The 11715-nt window shown below is 41.8% G+C and overlaps 1 protein-coding gene across 1 annotated transcript in view; it reads left to right on the top strand.

Moving 5' to 3' along the window:
- Positions 1–6215: 6215 nt before the first annotated feature.
- Positions 6216–11715, top strand: part of SPACA1 (sperm acrosome associated 1) — a 204110-nt gene continuing 198610 nt past the window's right edge. Inside the window, exon 1 of the mRNA XM_059941663.1 lies at positions 6216–6301. The gene's annotated coding sequence lies outside the window, so the exon portion shown is untranslated. The remainder of the gene's footprint in view (positions 6302–11715) is intronic.

Genomic DNA, 11715 nt, shown 5'->3' with positions numbered 1-11715 from the left:
CAGTTTGTATCTTTCAGGCCGCTGTGCTCTGGGACACATCAGTTACATGTGAATCCCTGCTTGCAGTTGAGCAATGTCCTTTGTAACCGAAGGTCAGAAAACATTTTTTTTTTTTTAAACACCTTTATTGGAGTATAATTGCTTTACAATGGTGTGTTACTTTCTGCTTTATAACAAAGTGAATCAGCTATACGTATATCCCCATATAGAAAAGTTTTAAAAAAGTTCTCCTTGTGCCTAAGAAAATAATATATCTTATTGTGGATAGTTACAAAAATATAGAAAGCTACAAAGTTAGATTAAAATTTCCCTTAGCTTATCATGCAGTGATAACTACTTTTTTTTTCTTCCATTTTTTAAATTTTTATTTTTTTTAACATCTTTACTGTAGTATAATTGCTTTACAATGGTGTCTTAGTTTCTGATTTATAACAAAGTGAATCAGTTATACATATACATATATCCCCATATCTCCTCCCTCTTTTTCTTTCTTCTTATACTTTTTTTAAAATATCTTTATTGGAGTGTAATTGCTTTACAATGGTGTGTTAGTTTCTGCTTTATAACAAAGTGAATCAGCTATACATATACATATATCCCCATATCTCTTCCCTCTTCTGTCTCCCTCCTTCCCACCCTCCCTATTCCACCCCTCTAGGTGGTCACAAAGCACCGAGCTGATCTCCCTGTGCTATGCGGCTGCTTCCCACTAGCTATTGGTTTTACATTTGGTAGCGTATATATGTCCATGCCACTCTCTCACTTTGTCCCAGCTTCCCCTTCCCCCTCCCCGTGTCCTCAAGTCCATTCTCTACGTCTGTGTTTTTATTGCTGTCCTGCCCCTAGGATCTTCAGAACCATTTTTTTTTTTGCTAGATTCCATATATATGTGTTAGCATACGGTATTTGTTTTTCTCTTTCTGACTTACTTAACTCTGTATGACAGACTCTAGGTCCATCCACCTCACTACAAATAACTCAATTTTGTTTCTTTTTATGGCTGAGTAATATTCCATTGTGTATATATGCCACATCTTCTTTATCCATTCATCTCTCAATGGACACTTAGGTTGCTTCCATGTCCTGGCTATTGTAAATAGGGCTGCAATGAACATTGTGGTACATGACTCTTTCTGAATTATGGTTTTCTCAGGGTATATGCCCAGTAGTGGGATTGCTGGGTCGTATGGTAGTTCTATTTTTAGTTTTTTAAGGAACCTCCATACTGTTCTCCATAGTGGCTGTATCAATTTACATTCCCACCAAGAGTGCAAGAGGGTTCCCTTTTCCCCACACCCTCTCCAGCATTTATTTTTTGTAGATTTTTTGATGATGACCATTCTGACTGATGTGAGGTGATACCTCATTGTAGTTTTGATTTGCATTTCTCTAATGATTAGTGATGTTGAGCATCCTTTCATGTGTCTGTTGGCAATCTGTATATCTTCTTTGAAGAAATGTCTATTTAGGTCTTCTGCCCATTTTTGGATTGGGTTGTTTGTTTTTTTGATATTGAGCTGCATGAGCTGCTTGTAAATTTTGGAGATTAATCCTTTGTCAGTTGCTTCATTTGCAAATATTTTCTCCCATTCTGAGGGTTGTCCTTTCGTCTCGTTTATGGTTTCCTTTGCTGTGCAAAGAATTTTAAGTTTCATTAGGTCCCATTTGTTTATTTTTGTTTTTATTTCCATTTCTCTAGGAGGTGGGTCAAAAAGGATCTTGCTGTGATTTATGTCATAGAGTGTTCTGCCTATGTTTTCCTCTAAGAGTTTGATGGTGTCTGGCCTTACATTTAGATCTTTAATCCATTTTGAGTTAATTTTTGTGTATGGTGTTAGGGAGTGTTCTACTTTCATTCTTTTACATGTAGCTGTCCAGTTTTCCCAGCACCACTTATTGAAGAGGCTGTCTTTTCTCCACTGTATATCCTTGCCTCCTTTATCAAAGATAAGGTGACCATATGTGCGTGGGTTTATCTCTGGGCTTTCTATCCTGTTCCATTGATATATATTTCTGTTTTTGTGCCAGTACCATACTGTCTTGATTACTGTAGTTTTGTAGTAGAGTCTGAAGTCAGGGACCCTGATTCCTCCAGCTCCGTTTTTCTTTCTCAAGATTGCTTTGGCTATTCAGGGTCTTTTGTGTTTCCATACAAATTGTGAAATTTTTTGTTCTAGTTCTGTGAAAAATGCCAGTGGTACTTTGATAGTGATTGCATTGAATCTGTAGATTGCTTTGGGTAGTAGAGTCACTTTCACAATGTTGATTCTTCCAATCCAAGAACACGGTATATCTCTCCATCTATTTGTATCATCTTTAATTTCTTTCATCAGTGTCTTATAATTTTCTGCATACAGGTCTTTTGTCTCCTTAGGTAGGTTTATTCCTAGATATTTCATTCTTTTTGATGCAATGGTAAATGGGAGTGTTTTCTTAATTTCACTTTCAGATTTTTCATCATTAGTGTATAGGAATACAAGATATTTCTGTGCATAAACTTTGTATCCTGCTACTTTACCAAATTCATTGATTAGCTCTAGTAGTTTTCTGGTAGCATCTTTAGGATTCTCTATGTATAGTATCATGTCATCTGCAAACAGTGACAGTTTTACTTCTTCTTTTCCGAGTTGGATTCCTTTTATTCCTTTTTCTTCTCTGATTGCTGTGGCTAAAACTTCCAAAACTATGTTGAATAATAGTGGTGAGAGTGCACAACCTTGTCTTGTTCCTGATCTTAGTGGAAATGGTTTCAGTTTTTCACCATTGAGGACGATGTTGGCTGTGGGTTTGTCATATATAGCCTTTATTATGTTGAGGAAAGTTCCCTCTATGCCTACTTTCTGGAGGGGTTTTATCATAAATGGGTATTGAATTTTGTCAAAAGCTTTCTCTGCATCTACTGAGATGATCATATGGTTTTTCTCCTTCAGTTTGTTAATATGGTGTATCACGTTGATTGATTTGCATATATTGAAGAATCCTTGCATTTCTGGGATAAACCCCACTTGATCATAATGTATGATCCTTTTAATGTGCTGTTGGATTCTGTTTGCTAGTATTTTGTTGAGGATTTTTGCATCTATGTTCATCAGTGATATTGGCCTGTAGTTTTCTTTGTTTGTGACATCTTTGGCTGGTTTTGGTATCAGAGTGATTATGGCCTCGTAGATCCTTGCTGGGTAGAGTAATCTTGGTTGTAGGTTTTTCCCTTTCATCACTTTAAATATGTCCTGCCACTCCATTCTTGCTTGCAGAGTTTCTGCTTAAAGATCAGCTGTTAACCTTATGCGGATAGGATTCCCTTGTATGTTATTTGTTGTTTTTCCCTTGCTGCTTTTAATATTTTTTCTTTGTATTTAATTTTTGATAGTTAGATTAATATGTGTCTTGGCATGTTTCTCCTTGGATTTATCCTGTATGGGACTCTCTGTGCTTCCTGGACTTGATTAACTATTTCCTTTCCCATATTAGGGAAGTTTTCAACTATAATCTCTTCAAATATTTTCTCAGTCCCTTTCTTTCTTCTCTTCTTCTTCTGGGACCCCTATAATTCGAATGTTGGTGCGTTTAATGTTGTCCCAGAGGTCACTGAGACTGTCCTCAATTCTTTTCATTCTTTTTTCTTTATTCTGCTCTGCAGTAGTAATTTCCACTATTTTATCTTCCAGGTCACTTATCCGTTCTTCTGCCTCAGTTATTCTGCTATTGATCCCTTCTAGAGAATTTTTAATTTCACTTATTGTGCTGTTCATGTCTGTTTGTTTGCTCTATAGTTCTTCTAGGTCCTTGTTAAACGTTTCTTGTATTTTCTCTATTCTATTTCTAAGATTTTTACTTTACTATCATTTATTTCATCTTTACTATCATTATTCTGAATTCTTTTTCAGGTGGACTGCCTATTTCCTCTTCATTTGTTAGGTCTGGTGGGTTCTTGCCTTGCTCCTTCGTCTGCTGTGTGTTTCTCTGTCTTTTCATTTTGCTTAACTTACTGTGTTTGGGGTCTCCTTTTCGCAGGCTGCATGTTCGTAGTTTCCATTGTTTTTGGTGTCTGTCCCCAGTGGCTAAGGTTGGTTCAGTGGGTTGTGTAGGCTTCCTGGTGGAGGGGACTAGTGCCTGTGTTCTGGTGGATGAGGCTGGATCTTGTCTTTCTGGTGGGCAGGTCCACGTCTGGTGGTGTGTTTTGGGGGTGTCTGTGGCCTTATTATGATTTTAGGCAGCCTCTGTGCTAATGGATGGGGTTGTGCTCCTGTCTTGCTAGTTGTTTGGCATAGGGTGTCCTGCACTGTAGCTTGCTGGTCGTTGAGTGGAGCTGGGTCTTGGCATTGAGATGGAGATCTCTGGGAGATTTTCGCCATTTGATATTACGTGGAGCTGGGAGGTCTCTTGTGGACCAGTGTCCTGAACTTGGCTCTCCCACCTCAATGGCACAGTCCTGATGCCTGGCTGGAGAACCAAAAGCCTGTCCTCCACAAGGCTCAGAATAAAAGGGAGAAAAGAAAGAAAGAAAGGAAGAGGAAGATAAAATAAAATAGTTATTAAAATAAAAAATATTATGAAAAAAAATTTTTAAGCAAAAAAAAAAAAAAACCGGACAGACAGAACCCTAGGACAAATGGTAAAAGCAAAGCTACACAGACAAAATCACACACAGAAGCATACACACACACACTCACAAAAAGAGAAAAAGGGGAAAAATATATATATATATCGTTGCTCCCAAAGTCCACCTCCTCAATTTGGGATGATTCGTTGCCTATTCAGGTATTCCACAGATGCAGGTACATCAAGTTGATTGTGGAGATTTAATCCGCTGCTCCTGAGGCTGCTGGGAGAGATTTCCCTCTCTCTTCTTTGTTTGCACAGCTCCCGGGGTTCAGCTTTGGATTTGGACCCGCCTCTGCATGTAGGTCGCCTGAGGGCGTCTGTTCTTCGTTCAGACAGGACGGGGTTAAAGGAGCAACTGATTCGGGGGCTCTGGCTCACTCAGGCCGGGGAGAGGGAGGGGTACGGATGCCGGGTGAGCCTGCGGCGGCAGAGGCCGGCGTGACGTTGCGCCTGCGTGACGTTGCCCCAGCGTGAGGCGCGCCGTGCGTTCTCCCGGGGAAGTTGTTCCTGGATCACGGGACCCTGGCAGTGGCGGGCTGCACAGGCTCCCGGGAGGGGCGGTGTGGAGAGTGACCTGTGCTCGCACACAGGCTTCTTGGTGGCAGCAGCAGCAGCCTTAGCGTCTCATGCCCGTCTCTGCGGTCCGCGCTGATAGCTGCAGTTCGCGCCTGTCTCTGAAGCTCCTTTAAGCGGCGCTCTTAATCCCCTCTCCTCGCGCACCAGGAAACAAAGAGGCAAGAAAAAGTCTCTTGCCTCTTCGGCAGCTGCAGACTTTTTCCCGGACTCCCTCCCGGCCAGGTGTGGTGCGCTAACCCCTTCAGGCTGTGTTCACGCTGCCAACCCCAGTCCTCTCCCTGCGATCCGACCGAAGCCCGAGCCTCAGCTCCCAGCCCCGCCCGCCCCGGCGGGGGAGCAGACAAGCCTCTCGGGCTGGTGAGTGCTGCTCGGCGCCGAGCCTCTGTGCGGGAATCTCTCCTCTTTGCCCTCCGCACCCCTGTTGCTGCGCTCTCCTCCGTGGCTCCGAAGCTTCCCCTCCGCCACCCGCCGTCTCCGCCAGTGAAGGGCCTCCCTAGTGTGTGGACACCTTTCCTCCTTCACAGCTCCCTCCCACTGGTGCAGGTGCCGTCCCTATTCTTTTGTCTCTGTTTTTCCTTTTTTCTTTTGCCCTACCCAGGTACGTGGGGAGTTTCTTGCCTTTTGGGAGGTCTGAGGTCTTCTGCCCGCGTTCAGTAGGTGTTCTGTAGGAGTTGTTCCATATGTAGATGTAGTTCTGATGTATTTGTGGGGAGGAAGGTGATCTCCGCATCTTACTCTTCCGCCATCTTGAAGCTCCTCCCCCCCTTTGGTAGTTTCTTGATGTACAAAAATAAAATCCATGTTTCTTAACCTGTTCAATGAGCCCTCCCTGCCACTCCAGTGTTATCACCACCCTTCTGACTCATCTATGAAAACTTTTGGTTTCAATTACACTATCTTGCAATCACAGTTTTCACGTTTCCACCTCCATGTAAGCAATTTTATGTCCCTGAAATGCCCTTCTTTTCTTCTTTGTGCATCTAAATTACATAGATTTTCAAGACTGTTTTTTGTCATCTTGTAGAAGCAGAACAGGATGGACCCATCATCCAATATTTGGTTCCCACCCGAAATACGGTTTGGATGTCAAGACTGATGATGTCATGCATGCACCGAGAGGGTATGTAAAGGTTTATTACTCACACACTGGAACTTTCTATGGAGAGCAAGACTGGCTCTGCTTTTACTGTGATTAGGGAGTGGGGTTGGGATAGGATAAGGGATCCCACGTGGGCCAGGGCTTGTGTGGTTTCAACTTACTGCCAGCACCAAAGGAGTGAGCACCCAACTTTCTTATCAGCTTGCCCAGATGTGGGGCAGAAGGGATCTGGGAGTGATGGGGCTTGTAAGCTCTCAGCTGTCATACATCAAAGATGGAGTCAGACTCTATTACAAAGACCCAACCCACATCCCTCCTCGCTCCCCAGTCCACAGTCATCACTCTTCTTCTGAATTCCTAGCATTCAGCATTGCTGCCTCATACTGCTATTTACATTTCCTGATATTTGACTTATGGAAATAAATCTAATTACTTTAGATTACCTCCAAAGGGTGAATCCCTCTTAATGAAAAAGAGTACAAAACAGGTACGAAGCCTTGGAAGGGGCTGTACTAGACAGGGACCCTGAAGCTTAAGCTTCATCAGCTGCATGGTAAATCTGCCTCTGCATTCCTCTTATGCATTAAAAATAAACATTCAAAGATATTACATACTGTACATTTCACTTTTTATTGGTTACAGTTCTATGAGTTTGTACATAAACATAGATTCTTTTTTTACTCATGAAACTCTTTATTCACAGTAAGAATTAGTGAATAAATAAATATTGAATTTCTCACATGTAACCAGGATGTACAATAAATCTCTCTGAATCATATTCTATTTTGCATTTAATGTCTAGTATAAATTTTTAAATGAGAATCCAAAAAGAAAGTTTTCCATGGTAAACTAAATGGGAGACTTTGTTCATGAGGGTGGCTGAATGTTGATAAGTCACTGTCATATCAATATTTTTAATGGACTACTTTGATAATCATTCTGTAACTTTCTAAGATGAGACAGATCTTTCCCTCCTCTATCTCACTGTTGACACAAAACTTGGTCATGTTGGGGGATGCATAGATTCTTGTACCCCCTGTGACAGGCAGGATACAGAGCAAGGCCAACACCACAAGGAAGCCCTTGTGCTGCCCCTCCTTATTCAGACCCTCCCCCAGTCCCTCTTGTATATTTGGATTTTGCCACTATGATGCCTTGCATCTGTAGGAGTTTGTGGTTGTTGATGATAACGGTGAGAAAAATGACATTCTGTTTTCCAGCAGGACTAGCTTATTAGTGATGAACAGGGGCATTAAGCATATTCTCTGATAAGGATTACATAGGAAGCCTTCTATTCGACTAAGTCAGAATTCACGAATTTAAAAAAATGACGATGTTTTGGTTTGAGATCCTAAGTGATGAAATTCATGAAATTCAACTAGTTTTAGATCCCTCCCTTTGGTTGACATTTGTCTCAATTGGTACAGCATAATGCCTTGAACATATACATGTTTAATAAATACTTGGTGATTTAAATTAGTGGGCTAGCTGGTGGAATCAGAGGTTACCAAGGCTAAACTCCAAGCAACATTCCTTTAAAAGTACACTTTTTCTTATCTTTTCTTTGTGTATATTTGTGTGTGTGTGTGTGTGTAAATACATTTATGAGTTTACAGACAGATATATTTCCTCTTCTTTTAGAGTTCTAGAAACAGATCAGGAATCATGGTACTGCGAATAAGATCCTTTAAGGAGGGCTGGTTTCTCAAATCTAGAGAAAGCTAGGTCTTTTCAAATGAAGCAAGTTGAAAAGGGAGAAGAAAAAGTTTTTTGCTGAGATATCAACTGAAATACATAACTCCTTTGTAGCCTAAATGCCCCAGTATCCCAAATGCTTCCGTGTACAGATCACATCAATTTTGCCCAAGCTTATCTGCAACTGATGAATACCTAATGTACTGTTTTGACAGAACCACTACTCCTGGACCCTAAATTGCCACTTAATCTGAAATCAAAAGTGGCTTTCCAAACCAGGAAGGAGGAAACAGAAGGCTCTTCTACCTTCCTTAATGCCTGATGATGAACTGTTTTCAGATATCGCTGTGTACCTGACCTTCAGCAGGAAATCATGGTGCCTGGGTTTGCTCACTGCAGAGCAAAGAAGGGTCACATAACTGGGTGTCCCAGATTAAAGTCCAGTTAGTCTCAAAATAGTGGCTCACAGAGTAAAGAGGAGAAGCAGAAGGCAAAGGCTTTAGCTCCCGAGCGTATCTTCTTTCCCCGTGATTAATTGTATTAACCAAAGACAGTTAATTCAGACCAAGAGGAAGGTCAGGAGTTGCGTTGCTTTCTGTCTCCCTGCCACTCCCTTCTGTCTTGCCATCAGAGTTTTGTCAACAACCAGGTGGTTTGCTTGTTTAGTGGGACTACAAACAAAAGCGCTGCTGAGAATTTCAAAAAAAGCAGTCTTAGCAGCAGCTGGCAGCCAGCCAATGTAGAGTTCTCTGGAGAACCCAAGACATTTTTATCCCCATCTCTAGGCCTGGGGATTTGAAACAGTGTGATCATTCCCGGAAGAAGAGCACAGGTTTACAAAATGCAGTCTTGCGTAATAGTGCCCTATTACGTTTTTTAAAAAAATTTAATTAATTAATTTTATTTTTGGCTGCATTGGGTCTTCGTTGCTGCGCCCCGCTTTCTCTAGTTGTGGCGAGTGGGGGCTACTCTTTGTTGCGGTGCGCAGGCTTCTCATTGCAGTGGCTTCTCTTGTTGCGGAGCATGGGCTCTAGGTGCATGGGCTTCAGTAGTTGTGGCACGCAGGCTCAGTAGTTGTGGCTCGCGGGCTCTAGAGCACAGGTTCAGTAGTTGTGGCGCACGGACTTTGTTGCTCCGCGGCATGTGGGATCTTCCCGGACCAGGGATTGAACTCGTGTCCTCTGCATTGTCAGGTGGATTCTTAACCACTGTGCCACCAGGGAAGCCCCCCTACTACGTTTTTAAAAGCTGGTTAACAGTTGTTTTAACCTTTCTGGGAAAGATTTATCTGCATAGACCAGGCTCGGCTGTGGATTATTTCCTATTGTGTCTAAAATGATAAGACTAGTCATTTCTTGTGTCCAACCCTTGTGGGGAATTAGGTGGCCATCCCTTTGCTTCTTTGGTTTCACTTTGCTTAATTCCCAGGCATTTACTATCGTCCAAATTGTGTTTGATTAGCATAAGCTAGATTTCCTGCAAGAGTTTTTCTAACACATTTCTTCTGCAATCCAGTCCCACTTGGACACAGTAAGCCTCTCTTGTTCATCCAGTATGTCATTCAAATAGATACCAAAGAGAGATGCATGCGATCCTTGGCGCTTGGCGATGACAAAGGGGTGAGGCTGCAGGATGCGGTTTAGAGACCAATGCAGGAACAGCAAACATAATGGCAGGAGAGGCAGCAGAGCCCTCCCGACTGCTGTCCTTAAAATCCATGAGGTCAGCCCTCTGTTCAGGGACAAAAACTGGTAACAAGGGAGTTGTGATTTTTTTTTTTTTTTAAAGAACAAAGTGTAAAATTCGATCAACTAAAAGAAAACTTTATTGCAGCATTTAAGAGAATCTCTTGGTTATCCAAGGACAGAAAGTGCAGAGTGAAGGCAATTCCCTTTCAAGAGCTGCATGGCCTTATTGTCTTGTGGTGCCTCTTTGTGTGTTTTGTGACTTTTGCCTGAGAGCGGCAGATTTTTCTGAAACTGTGAGAATCCTTTGAGATGAAGGTTGAAGTTGGGACTACCAGCCCAGGCACCCTAGGAATTGCAGCCTCTGTTTGAAGCTTTTCAGACTACACGGCTAGCAGGAATCTGGGCTGCAAGCCATGTGAGGACTGGCTTAGGGCTATGAACACTTAACTATCCACTCAGCACCAAGATCCAGAGAGACGTGATCCTTCCCGCCACTTTCTGTAGAATGGGGTTTATTTCTCACTCATCTATGTGTGCACTGAAGGTGTGGCCCTCTGGGGTTCCAACATTATGTGAGGGGTCTTCAATCAGATTGCCCACCTTAGGTGGGTCCCTAGCTCACTGCAGAAGCTCAGATGCTCCAGGGTTTAGCAGAAACTTTCAGGGTGAAAGCCAACTTTGGTATTCACTTACCAGCCAGGGTCCCTGCTCTGATTGCATTTCTCATAGTTAGTATCAGCTGAGCCTTTTAAAAAAAAAGAAAAATACGATACAGCATCCGTCCCACCTCTCCCTCCAGCTACTGCCACTTTACAGCTAAACTAGCTGAAAGAGTTGTCTATAGGCACTGCCTGCACTTTTCTACCCTCCCGTTTTCTCCTCAGGTCACTCTAATTTGCACCACAATCCTTAGCAGAGCACAGCAACTTCATGAGAACAGGGACCCATCTGTTTTGTTCACTACTGTAGCTCCAGTGGTCTCAATAGTGCCTAACACACAATAGGCTCTCAATGGGTATTTGTTAAAGAAATGATAACTGTAATGGAATATTAACCACCCATTTAAATGAAGATATTTATGGAGGGTTTTCAATAATATTAGGAAATGTTTTGATAAAAGCCTAAATAGGAAAAAGGATAGAGAATAACATATTTCACATGATCTCAGCTTTTACAATGCATGGAAAAAAGACTGGAAGGAAATATGCTAAAATGTCAACAGTGGTTCTCTGGAGCGGGATTATAAATGATGAGTGCTTTCTTTTTGTCTGTTTTTTTTTCCCATTCTGCCAGTCTCTAATAATGGTAGTGTATATCATTAAACAAAAATGAAATCTGAGCAACAACATAAAGGACATGGCTTAGTATTTCAATGTGTCTTACTTTCAGGCTCAAACAGCAAATATTATTGTACTTATTGAAGGTAATGTACTGGATAAGATCACATTTGATAAGTGCAGATTAATTGTTCAGATGATAATGGGTTTATTGTTACCTATCATTGTAATAATTTCAGTCTCATCTTCTAACCAGACAACAACCACTTTACTACAAGACAGTGGTCACAACAACAAACGTTTATTTATTGGGTGGTAACTATGTGAGGCACATACATTGTCTTACTTAACTATCACACTAATCCTCTACAGGAAGTATGATTATTCCCAATGTTCAGATGAGAAAACTGAGGCTAAGAGTGTGTATGGAACTGGTCCAGGATCACACTGCCAGTAAATGATCCAGATCTAGTTCTTAACCAGAGCTCTTGGGATCATGGCTTTTCTCAGCATCCTTCCAAGTAGTTTATCCTGTGTGTGGAAACAGGATGCCAAATACAGCCTATAAACTCTACCCCGAAACCTACTGTTGCAGGAATTTTCAGGCTGCTGCACACATTGCTGTAGGTGTGTTATTTTCCCACCTTGGTTGGCAGAAGTGACAAAAGAGTTTATGGTTGGCTTGGATCAGGCTGGGTATTGGGCTAAAATGAGACGCACTTAGTGCAAATGATTTGAAGAGTTATCATAGCTGAGGAACGTATAAAACCAAAAA

Source organism: Balaenoptera ricei, chromosome 12 (genome assembly GCF_028023285.1).
Source record: "Balaenoptera ricei isolate mBalRic1 chromosome 12, mBalRic1.hap2, whole genome shotgun sequence".
In the NCBI taxonomy this organism is placed as follows: domain Eukaryota; kingdom Metazoa; phylum Chordata; class Mammalia; order Artiodactyla; family Balaenopteridae; genus Balaenoptera; species Balaenoptera ricei.
This window is presented reverse-complemented; position numbering and strand designations above follow the sequence as displayed.